The sequence below is a fragment of the Pelmatolapia mariae genome, linkage group LG3_W, assembly GCF_036321145.2.
Source record: "Pelmatolapia mariae isolate MD_Pm_ZW linkage group LG3_W, Pm_UMD_F_2, whole genome shotgun sequence".
NCBI lineage: Eukaryota > Metazoa > Chordata > Actinopteri > Cichliformes > Cichlidae > Pelmatolapia > Pelmatolapia mariae.
In genome coordinates, this window is record NC_086229.1 from 43,908,507 (window position 1) to 43,921,080 (window position 12,574).

The following is a 12,574-nucleotide window of genomic DNA, read 5'->3' on the forward strand; positions in this document are numbered from 1 at the left end:
CTATCACTTTTTGCCCTCTCTGTTTCCATAAGTCAGGCAATCCATTACCAGTTGATTTGTGGTGTGAATAGTAGTTCCCCACAAGCCTTTTTTCTTTCTTTCTTTAAAAAAAGCAAAAGTGTGATTGATTACTAAAGTAGTGGTCTCCTGTTTAATCATTATTTAGATTCATTTAGGGTGTTCAATTTATCAAAACAATTATTATGATAATTGGCGAATAAATTTAGTCAATTTTAAATTAAAAATATGAAGATTCTTCTGAGTTTTTGGCTCTTGCTCAAACAAAGGAAATACAACGTTTTGCTCTGAGAAATGTAAATGGCAATTTTTCACCATTTTCTTATACTTTAGCATCAAGCAATTAATGGATTAACGAGACATCTGTTTGGGTTAACAGGAGTTATGGCTATATATCGAGTTAAAGAAACTTCCACACTTTCTTCCCTGATAATTTATTCAGTTTGAACGTTTTAAAAATGTGCTTTCAGGGCTTAAGCAAGAATTTTTTCGTCAAGTTCAATGTCACGGTGAGGTCATACAGTATAATTCTCACTTTTCAAGGACCTGTTGTATAACCTGTGTGAATTACGTAAGAAAGAGGAAAGGGTGCAGATTATGACAGATTTTCCTCGTACAGTAAATTCCAAAATCAGCCTTATGTCGACAAATCATAATTAAGGGGAAACTGTTAAAAACTTTGCTGTATTTAAGACAGAAAACAAAGATGGTGGCATGCAGCCATACTGGGAAAATGTAGTGAAATGAAAGCTGTTGAATCTAATTAAAATGATTTAGGACTTTTCCTCAGGTAAAAATACTTCAGGGGTTGTTTATGGGTTTTAGTTTATATGTGCCACAAGTGGCAGTGGGAATGATCGAGACCGTAGTGTAGTTTCCCCATGGGAAGAAGGCTTGGGACAGGATGAGATTAGTCAAGTTTATGAAAAAGTTCTGTTGTTGTTTTGAAATGTGATAAAGAGCCACCTGGTCAATCTGGAGTGTGATGTTTGGTGTGACTGGGTCATGCTGCGCTCTCTCAGTTCTCACAGTTCTCTCAGGCAGACGCCTCTTCTGTCTCTGCTATTTTAACTCTCTCATTTTCTTCCTGACCGCCTTCCATTCCTTTTTTTGTTAAATCACTTTTTACTCACTCGTGCCATTTTTCTGGTTTCTTCTTATGACTTCAAAGCTGGAATTCCCCCCCCCCTCAGGTCTACTTAAAATACGTAACTAAGTACCTTAGGAACACTAAACCAAACATAGCAGCTTTAATATGTTGTTGAAAAGCCTAGACCGTTCCTCTCCCACACCCACTGATAAGACTCTACTACCTGTGTGGTGCTTGCAAGCACTGGTGCATGTTTCCCCATAAAATCATACACATCCGTTTAGGTCCAGTGCAGGTGGGATGAAAGACACCCTGAGCTTTTTTTTTTTTTGTTACCGGGAAATACCCTCACCTAATGATGTAAAAGGACATGCTGGCTTCTCATGATGTTACAGGTACCATGTACACACATTTCTAATCTCATGTGATGGGAGAGCCAAGTGTGAAACCAAAAAACCAGACAGAGAAGGTCTGAATGAAACATCACATAAGATAATTGCGCTGAGTGGTAGCAGAGCACAGTGATAATGTATATGCTGGGAAACTGTCCATTGCATTCTCTACGTCTTAGTTGGTTTACCTTCAGATTACCTTCAGTTACATTGGACTGATCAAATCAATCAAATGAAAAGCTGTATAATTTATATTTTCAGGTTTGATTGATCTTCTTCATTTGCTTCTCTCATTGCCTTCACCTTATTCTGTAATAATTCAGAAACACTGAACTAGAAAGTTACTGCCAGGAACTGGTTATGTTGATTCCTAATAATGGCACATGATGAAACAAGAAGCATGTTTCATCTTTGGGGAACTATGTTTGTGTTATTCCTGTACAGAAAATATTATGGAATGGTAAATTATCACGAGACAGTCTATATACAGCCAAATCTCTTGATTTAACTTGTAGATTTTAAGGTTTTGATACGTTCTGTTTTGGCTTCAGTAGTGGTGGTTATGGGCAAATATGCTGGAGACGTTAGCACTGTTCAAACTTCAGGATCTGAACCTATCATTGCTCTGGTTTCTGTAGGTGCAAAAGACCAAGTAATTACCAAAAACAGGCAAGCATGAAGACATCTGCACTAACCGTCTGATGATGGAATTTGAATCAAAGCGGACTTGCTGAGGCAAAAAGTATAATCCAAACTTAATGACATAGTATAATGAGTAAAATGTACTTATACATAAGCGTATAGTCATGTCGTTGGGAGTTCAAGAATGAAGGTACAAACCACATTGGACTACAAAGAAGTAATACCTCTCAAGGGTGCAGTAACATTACCCTAAGCTGTTGTTTCCCTAAAGGTACAATAAGATACTTTATTTTACTTGGAAGTCTACAGTGAGGGACCCAGCATAGATCCACTTGCATCTGTGCAGAAAAATAAATGGTTCATAGAAACTTGAGTTGGAAGAAGTTTTTTTTTTTTGCTGGAAATAATGTCAACACCGTCAGACACCAGGTCTTTTTCTTTTTTGAATCCTTATTTAACAGAGATTTTGTAACACTGTTTCTGTTATGCAATCCAGCTAGAAGCCCTGATTGTCATGTTTTTGCATTGATCCATGTTTGATTTCATTGCTGTGAAAGTGAATATTGTGAATATTATGTCTTCTTAAAACAGTTTAAAAGCTATGGTTAGAAGCCATGAAACATCTTTTATTGGGTGCGGATCGTGTTCATGACAGTTGATAAAGATGATTGAAAGTTTGCCTTTTATGTGTTACAGAAGGTGTGAAGATCGTTATCAGACCTGCAGTTGAGATTTGCCAATATTGATCCCGTTCACCACTGGCGCAAACTGGAACCACTGTGTTTTTGTCTGTCAACTGTTGGTTTTAGCGTCGCGGTTGAACTTATGTTATGGCAGTTATGGCAACATTCCCCTCCATTTGCCAATTCTTGGCACAGCTACTTTCACATATCAGGTCTGCCTCATTTTCTTTTGATAAAGCACATGCTGTCAGGTTGTCCCACGATTGGTCGCGGTAAACTCAGAGGTCAGAGTTCGTCTGAGCACAACAAAGGCAGCGGGGGTTTGTGGCTGCAGCGACAGCTTAACATTCCTCCGCCCGCTCTCTGCAGATTTGTTTATTGCACTTTGTCCTTTGGTTTTTTGCCTTTTATGAAAGGAAGACGAGCAAATTCACTGCAGATAAAGCTAGAGTATATAGCGATATAAAGAAAAGAAAGGAGTGGGGAAGGAAAGGGGTGTGGGGTGTGTGATGATGTCTTAGCTTGTTTGATGGTATCTTCTTTTATCCTGAAACAACATATTCCCCCACCTATGTTAGTTTGTGGTATTTCATTATTTTTATTAAATTGTGGTTCTCTGGCAGAAATTGGCTAAGTGCCCTCTCTAGTTGATGCCAGACAAGTTGATGTCCCAAGTGGAGGAGTTTAAGTATCTGAGGTCTTGTTCATGATTGTGGGTAGATTGGCAAACGGATTGGTGCGACAACGACAGTGACGCATCAATCCGAATGCTACACCAATATGCTGAAAAGAGAGCTGAGGATGAAAGTGGAGCTTTCAATTTACCAGTCAGCCTATGTTCCTGTCCTCATCTACGGCCACAAGCTCTGGTGACCAAAAGAATGAGGCTGCAGATAGAAGTGGCTTAAATTAGCTTAATTTGAAGGGTTGCTTCAAACAGGAACACAGGGTGAAGAACCTGGCCATTTGGGAAAGTCTCAGAGTAGAGCTGCTACTTGTCCACATGGAAAGGAGCCAGTTGAGGTAGTTTGGGTCCTACCGGGAGGAAACCCTGAGGCAGAATGTCTCTTACCTTGGGCTTGGGAAAACCTCAGTATCCTGATGAATGAGCTGGAGGAGGTGGCTGGGAAGAGGGAGAACTGGACGTCTATGCTTGGAACCCCGATGCGGAATAGAGGCAACAAAAAACAAAACAAAAAAAACGATGGATGGATGGATAAAGTGATGGAGGAAAACTAAGAGCTTCATCACCTCGCTTTGTATATCTGAGCCTTTTACTGTCTTAATCTTGTACAGTACTTTCCTCACACCCGTCTTGTCAGCCCTCTTCAAGCTAGCATTAGCTTTAAGATTAGCTTGGCAAAACCTCTTCATTTAGCATAAAAAGATAACAGCTAACAGGTAAACTGAATGATTTAGCAGGTAAAAGAACCACGCATTTCTTTAAGGAGTCGGAGGAGTCTCCGAGCTAGAAGAGGAGTAAATACTTGATATATCTATTGCAAATAAATGCTAATATTACTCCAAGAATTCAGGATGTGTAAATAGAGGCGACATTGTTAGCATTTTAGCTGTAAGAAGCTTAAATTCCGATTAAAAAGACTTAGTATAGCATTTCTTTTTCTAATCTACAACTGCTGTCAGGCTGTTTAAAGAATGCTAGTCTGTTGACAGCTGTAATATTTAAAGAGCTAAGAGTGAACTAAAATGCATCACAATAATAGTTTATTTTTTAAATTATGATCGAATTGTGACCAAATGTTCACCCCTGTTGTTAAAAAGAATGACCAACATTAAGACATAATGATCTCATAATGATCTATGGGGTACAATTTAAAGTATAAGCCAAACTATAAGCAACTTTCTATATAACATCATCATATTAGTGAAGGAAACCCTTAAACCTTGCATGTTGTACTGGCTGACATTTCACCTCTTTATTGTGGACTATACCACATTTGTATCATAGACATAGCTAAAACTGTGGCCAATACTTTCCACTTTTTTGTTTTGTGGCTTCCTTTTTATTGATTGTAAAGCAGAAACTATAGCAATTTAACCTCCCATCCTCTGTAGACTTTCAGTTTCCTTTACCTTGAAGCTCAGTTTTTCCCCCCCACGACACCTTTACTTTGGCATACTTATGCATGCCTGTGCAGGAGAAACACATCTTCTTTTGTTTGTCAGTTTACTGTGGTGGTGGTCTGGAAAACGCCCCTGTGGAGACAAGGTGTGTATGTGTGTGTGTGTGTGAAGAGAGGCTTTGTCATTACCGCTAATGTTCTTTAATCGACTCATTATTTACCCACCGGAGTCCACAGTAATGCTGTTGTTGTGAGTAGTAATGGTGCAGGTTCCTGGTTTAGTTTAGGGTGATGTATCTGGCTGGCAGCTAATGTAAACTGAACCAAAACAAATGTGTGCACAGCTCTAATATCCTGTTTAACTTTACCTTTAGCAGGTTGGTGTTAACTGCTCGTTTAAAGAGGGAAAGCTCGGCTGAAGCAGTCCTGTTTGTCTTTCTTTGCTGTAAGTTAATCTGCCAGCTCTAGTGAAGTTTATCAAATCGCTAAAAGGAGGAATTATAAATGCAGACGCATTTTCAGTCATTGTTTTCTTATTATTTTGCAGCTTTTGAAGCGCTTTTATCACAGATGGAGAAAACAACCCCTTAAAGCAACAAATGTTCATTTGTGAAGCTGAAATAAATTCTTTATTATAGGAACACAAACATTATGGTAGATGAAAGACAAATTTACACTATGACCAGGACGTTTTTCCCCATAAAATACTCTATTTTTATTATAAACTTTAGTGTCATATCTCATAAATTCTTCATATTTTTTAATTTATTGTGAAGATGCATGAAGTTCATCAATCAAAACAAAGTTTTTTCCTTCCAGAATCGAACAATGGGTTTTATTTTTGTGAAGTTTAAAATGGGGCCTCTAAAATTTTCCATGGTTAAAACCAGGACAGGTTCCCCCCCTTCCTATCCCTTGTACACTCCTTGGTTACTGTAACTGCGGCAAGGTAAACCCTGGCGACAGCCCCACTATGACAGAAACACTATCATTGGCACGTCAGATGTGTCACGCATTGTGTGCTATTACCGCCTCAGACTCAGGCTGTCCCTGTAATTACAAATACTTCCGCTCTTGTTTTTCCACCTCTTTGTCTCACACTCATCCTTCACTCCCTCCTTTGTGCCAGCCAGGTAATCCAGGCATCCAGGTAACCACCTCAGCCCCACCCGCTTCTACTCCCGCCTTCCTTCTTTTCCTCTCCTTCCTATGAATGACACAACTTTGGTGGACTGCCCCGACCTTTGTATTTCTTCTTTCTTTTTTTTTTATTTCACCCGTTACGCTTCCCTGTCTCCCTTTCTCTTGGTTCCCTCTTTTGTTATGACTTCACTGGAGGCAGCTGCCAAAGTTAATGATGCCACTGCTTTGCTTTGAGGAAAACAACGCCTGCAGGCAGGGAAGTGCCACAGCTTATTGCTGTATGTCAGTCAGACACTTCAATGAAGGCAATAACTTGCAGATATAATACTCTAAAACTTGTTTTATGGAGCTGACTTCATGTCTGACCACAGTTCATGCTCTGTCATGTTGCCTGCAGAATAAATTGACTAGTGAACTCACTTTTAGAGATCATGCATTGCTTTCTTTCCCTTGACATGATTTGCTGTCACAGTTCCCTACATTTGTAACTCTGCTAAAACGGTATTTGTGCTTTTCTCTTTGAACTTGCTACATAACAAACATTACTCCCATTTTTGTTTGATGTAGGCCACGAAAAAGAAAGTAAGTGGTTTTAATTATAGGATAGATTAACAGTTTATTACCCAGGTCACATGCTTAACTCAAACACTGAAATTCCTGTAAAAATACAGTAATATACTGGCTTTATGAATACAGTTAATGCTACAACAGCTGATGCATTTGACAAAAACTGTACATGTCTGTGGTAGCAATTATAATAGAGAGAAAAACCCCAGCAATCCAACGACAACAAGCAGTTGGCGACAGTGGGAAGGAAAAACTCCCCACTCAAAGTTGCTAAATGTTGACTTTTTCTGTTCTGTGAATGTCACATTGCTCCAAAAATGCTTCTGGTGTGAATGTAGCTTAAGGAATAGGGACGGGAAACAGAACAGAGGCTTGAAATCCAATGAACTTAAGAGTAAGACGCAGAAATTTCAAAATAAAACAGGAAATGACCACATGGAGCTTCAACATTATGACAGTTACACTAAGCACACCTTAAAATCACAGCTTAAATCTGTCAGCCACTACTTTGCTGCAATCAAACAGTGAAATGTCTTGTAATTCTTACTTAACTGCATCTGTAATTAATTTTTTATGTATTTTTTTTCTATTAAATGTCACATCAATCGGTACTCTGTGGGGTTTAAAATCCTAGCTTGGTGGTGAAAAGAAGTGAAGGATGGGCTCACTCAGTAACCTTTGTCAGCCAGCGTTGTTTTGTGAGCCACCATAAATTAGAAAGACTTCCTAATTTGTCTCTTAGGCCTATCCAGAGGGGGAAATACCACATGACTCAGGTGTAATTTACTGTGCTTTGTAGATGAAAATGAAGTTATCATCCACGCCCAGCAGTTGAACCCAATCAGCACTGTTCATCATCTGGGCAGCAACCACTCTTTACTTTTTTGCAGCTAAGTGTGGTTTTCTTGAAATATGAGCTATATCAAGTAACTTGTCTTGTAAATTCTTTCAGTTTATCAGTCTTCACTTACTGTCAGCCTTTAACATTTTCTAGCAATGCATGAAAATTCAGAGACCTCATCATGGTTCAAGTTTTTCATGAGCGTATCTTCTAGAGTTGTTTACAAGCCAGTCGCTGCTGCGGTTGAAGTCCTTGGAGAGGATATTTTCAGGGACTGGGTCACTGCGTTCTCTGGCACTCGCCCAAAAACCCGACCTGCTGTTGGCAAGGACTCCGTCTACACTTGCAAACCCCGACCCAGTTTCTCATGTGCTTACTCATACCTGACTGCATGACTGTGAGGGAGTATAAGACAGCTTTTGGCAGGTGTAAAGCTGAAAGTCGCATGCAACAAAGGACCTAGTTTCTGTTTCTAGTTCAAAGAATCTCTACTGACAACATAAACAAAAATTTATAGTGTACTATTGTGACAACATGACTAATAAAATACATTTTATTGGAGTAATAAATAGCTTTAAACCAAACCTAGTCCTCCGGTGAAAATGACTGTTTTGCACAGCTGCTCCCCACGTGTCTTTCTTACCTAAAAACATCAGTTTTGAAGATTTAATGAAGATTTTCAGGACTTTCACACAAGTGGGCGCTGACTGGCACTGTTGGCTTCGGCTTCAACCCTGAGTTTTAAACTGTTAGCTTTAACTGCACTTATTGTGGGGTGATGGGCCTCCGCTAGTCCTCTGGCTCCATTCCCTGTTACCCACTATGGCCCCAAACAGCCACTAATGAGGGGAGGTAAGGGGTCGGGGGGAGATAACAGCTGATAATTATGATCATTTATGATCTCAATTTACAGTTGAACATTTTAAAATATCCCTCGTCTGCGGTGCTGTGGTGGTCGTAAGCTTCCTAAAGCTGGGGTGTGTTTGTCAACACAGCGCAGTTGCCACTCATATTTATTTAGCCGGCTTGTGCTTAAAATAGTAACTCACTCACTGGCCTAGCTTCATCTGCGTGTCCGTGTGTGTGTGCCAAGTGAAAGGGCGTGAGCGAGGAGTTCATTATTTCTGAGCGGTGAGTAAGAAAGTGAGTGGGCGCATGTGACAGAGAGGACACAAAGACACTACTAACTCGTACAAGTTCTGTTTCTGTTATAAAGGTGTTGCACGTTGGTCTACAAATATGAAATAAATGGCTATAAATCTGTCGACCATGACTTCATCAAACAGTGAATTCATTTGATTTAAATCAGTCATGATTGACTCTATTAAAGTTTCCAACTCTTGCTCTGTTTTTGTCCAAAATATAGCAAAGTCGACAAAAACTCTGGTGTAAAACAGCCATCAGTTCACTTTGGTTAATAAGTTACAAATGTTTGGGCCTAAAATGTGACTAACTCGCTCTACCTCCTGAGGCGCAGGAGGTAGAGCGAGTCGTCCAAGTACCAGTCCATTTACTCAACTTTAACACTGTAAATATATCTGATAAAACCACCTGCGCTAACATCCTCTGTGGTTATATTCTGTGAGCCAACAGTAACATGCTGCACAGCATGCTGTGTGTATGTACACTTCAAACAGCAACAACATGTAATAATTTGCTTCAGCATATTTCCATGAAAGTATGATTGATATTTGTTGATTTGGACAGTTCACAAAGCTTTATCTGCTCCCTGTATATTTGCATTACTACCATGATCAAAGATTATAGCGGGGAAGGAAGATAACATCACTTCCACTCAGTAGCACACCATACATGCCTCATCTATTAGCTTACACACTTTCTGCCTTCCATGATCTCATCGCCTCACCAAGCAGAGCCTGTTTTAAATCTTTCCAGCCAAATTAGCTGTTTGACATCGCTTAAAGGTTTATGACTTGCAGCCTGCCGTTTGAACATAAAGGTCTTGAAGTGATATTGAGGTCGACACACCAGTTCGATAAGCCATACCTGAACCTGCAGGTGCAAACACACTTAAAAGAAATGGTGCCTTTCTTTGTTTCCGTAGGGCAGAAGATGAAGTGATACAAAATTTGACTGACATAAGTCTTCTGACAATTTTACAGGCCTGTAGCAGCATGAGTGTGAGGAGTCAGGTTAGCATGTGAAAAAAAAGCCTGTAAGGACCCAGATTTTACAGCCCAGGCTCAAAAAAACCTTATCAAGTGTAAATTTCACTCCTTTTGTATGCTTGAGGTGAACTGGAGGTTTGCAGATTCCTGTTTCCGTTCACGTCTTTGTCTTCATATTTGTCTTATTCATGACAGGAGCTCTTTCAAACCGTGGCACTGATAATGTACATAGAGTAACCTTCCAGCCTGTGCAAGTGGAATGACGAGGTATTTGAAATATTTTGTACACAGTATAAGCTTATTAGCTGTGTACTTCAAAACAATCTCTGCCTAAGAAAAAAAAGCTCCTCGTGTACACACTGACCTTGTGAAAGTGTCCTTGCTCAGCTTGGTTACGAATGAACTGACTCTTTTAAAAAAATGTCAACAATTTGTTCATTTAGATAATTTAGTAATGTTGCTTGAATCTCTGGCTCTCTTCCACAGTGTTTCTTCCTGTTAAAAGGGAGTTTTTCCTTCCCACTGTCGCTTTTTCAACGAGGGTTATTATAATAGTTTTATAGACCAAGCAGTGCATCGATTAATTATTGCAGCTCTTGTCTTTTTGAAATTATGACAAGCACATATTTTCCTTAAATAATCGAGCGTGATGAAATGCAACTGAATGACTGCCAACAGGTTGGTTTTATGCTATGTGTAAGAGAGTCTCATGTGTTTTCGTTCATCAGTGCATCTCCCCAGATAACTTTTAGTCTATTGTGACACACAGCGGGGACAGGTCTGGGCTTGGGACTCGTCAGTCTGTGAGACCTAATAGCTAATGAACCATTGCCATGGGCAACATGCACATTCCATGTCATCGCCATAGCTACTACCACCCCTCACCCCTCCGTTTCAGCCTACACCTCCCACTCCTGCTGCCCTACAGCTCCTTGAAGAGGTCACACACCTGTCTGCACCTCATCTTTCTTCTACTTCAACTTCTTCTTCTCTTCTCCCCTCATCTCACATTCTCTCTCCTATATTTTTTTCTTTTTTTCCATACTTTGGACAGTTTAACCTGAATAACAGCGACCAACCAGGGCTGAATGATGGAACAATAAAAGTAATCCTGTAACTTTAACTTATTGAGAGCAGAAGGTTAGAATAAGCACAATATTTTTTGCCACAACCCCCGTTTTATACTAGAACATATACATATCCTCGCAACTCTCAGTTGAAATACTACTGGTAATATGTCTGCAACTGCTACTATTATTTCCCAAATCTAGCCAAGTAGTTTTTAAACCGAATCATCCAGCGAATGAAACTCCCTAACACTATAGTCAGACAAGGTAAAAGATTGGTTGGATACTGCTGCAAAACCAAAATTATTGTGACAGGACAGTAACCAGGTCTGTCACCACTCGCAGTTACCATCTTCAAAGCAACTTTGGTGCGTCAAGATGGCAGTAAGCCGGAGTCAGTCTTCTGTCAGTTTGTGACTGAATGGACTCAAGTTGGCAATGAGATGCAATGTGTTTATGATGATATGGCAAAATGTTCTAATTTGTAAAAAATACCAAATATGTTAGTTGGTCACCACAGCTATTGGGTTTCGGTTTCCAGCAGCAAAAAAAATTCAATGTGGGCAATCACCAATTTTACCTAGTTGCAAGAAGTTTGCCGTCCTATTTTTTTCTCTAGTGTGACTGAGCCATTACAGGACATGAAATGTGGTGTCTTAGCTGCCAAACCTATAGTCCACCAGAACTTGTTCAGCCTCCAAAAGCAGATATCAGATACTGAAGGAGTAGCTCACATCTTCAAAGCAACTTTGGTGTGTCGTTCCAAAAATGTACTTAAAAAGAGAGGATGACATGTTCACTTTGAGCCTGCTTGGCGTATGGAGCTTCTTCTAGAAGAACAGTGACTCATAGCTATCATTTAAAATGGGATCCCATATATGTAGTCATAGTTAGCGGGAACTCATCCATCTTTTAAAGCTGTTGTGTGCCAGACAGTGTTGGTCAAGTTACTTGAAAAAAGTAATCAGTAACTAATTACTGATTACTTCCCCCAAAAAGTAATCCTGTTACTTTACTGATTACTTATTTTCAAAAGTAATTAATTACTTAGTTACTGAGTTACTTTTTAAAAACATGATTTACAACCTGAATAGGTGATAAAGCGATAGATCTTTCAGCCCAATTCTACCTTTTCTGCATAATCTATCATACAAAATGTAATCAAATGAAAAAGTCTCTTTTTAAAACTTGTTTTATTAGTTTTAATCTTTATGCATCAAGCAAAAATTTAATTATATGCAACATTCTCTGACAGAAGAAATTTGTTTAACATTTAAACCTATTTTCTGCACATTCCAGCACATAAAATAAAATAGTTTTTTGTGTTTACACTCACTCTTTCAAATAGATGCAAGTGAAACACAGCAGAAAATAAATAAAATCAAAGACTAGCGGTCCTGTTGCTCTATTTTCACCTGTAAAGTAGGAGTGGGGTAGGCGGAGGTTTGCCCTGGTGCAGGTGTGCCGCCGCGGTCAGTTGAAGACTCCGCGAGTTTCTCTGTGAATTTCCCATTACGTCGTAGCGCACTCCCGGTGCTTGCTTGGAAGTTTAGGGGTTTTTTTTCGCTGTAAAAAGAAGTTTTCTTCCACGCACAACGGACGCTAATGTTTTTGTCACTTTTTATGGAATCAAACTCAAAGTAAGGTCAGTACTTCCACGCTTTAAATGCTGCACACTCATACTCTCTCCCGCACTCGATATATTATCCATTGTTGATCTGCACACAGCTGTTGTCACGAACGTCGCACTCGCTTACGTCACTGTCATAAGACATTCTCGCAAAAAAAATCACGGTTTTAGTAACGCAGTAACGCAGCGTTCCTACGGGAAAGTAACGGTAATCTAATTACCGTTTTTGCAATAGTAATCCCTTACTTTACTCGTTGCTTGAAAAAAGTAATCGGATTACAGTAACGC

The 12,574-nt window shown here is 39.5% G+C and overlaps 1 protein-coding gene across 2 annotated transcripts in view; it reads left to right on the plus strand.

Moving 5' to 3' along the window:
- The window catches only part of LOC134624477 (collagen alpha-6(IV) chain-like), a 149,101-nt gene that overhangs the window by 5,766 nt on the left and 130,761 nt on the right, over positions 1-12,574 (plus strand). The gene's annotated exons all lie outside the window — the stretch shown is intronic.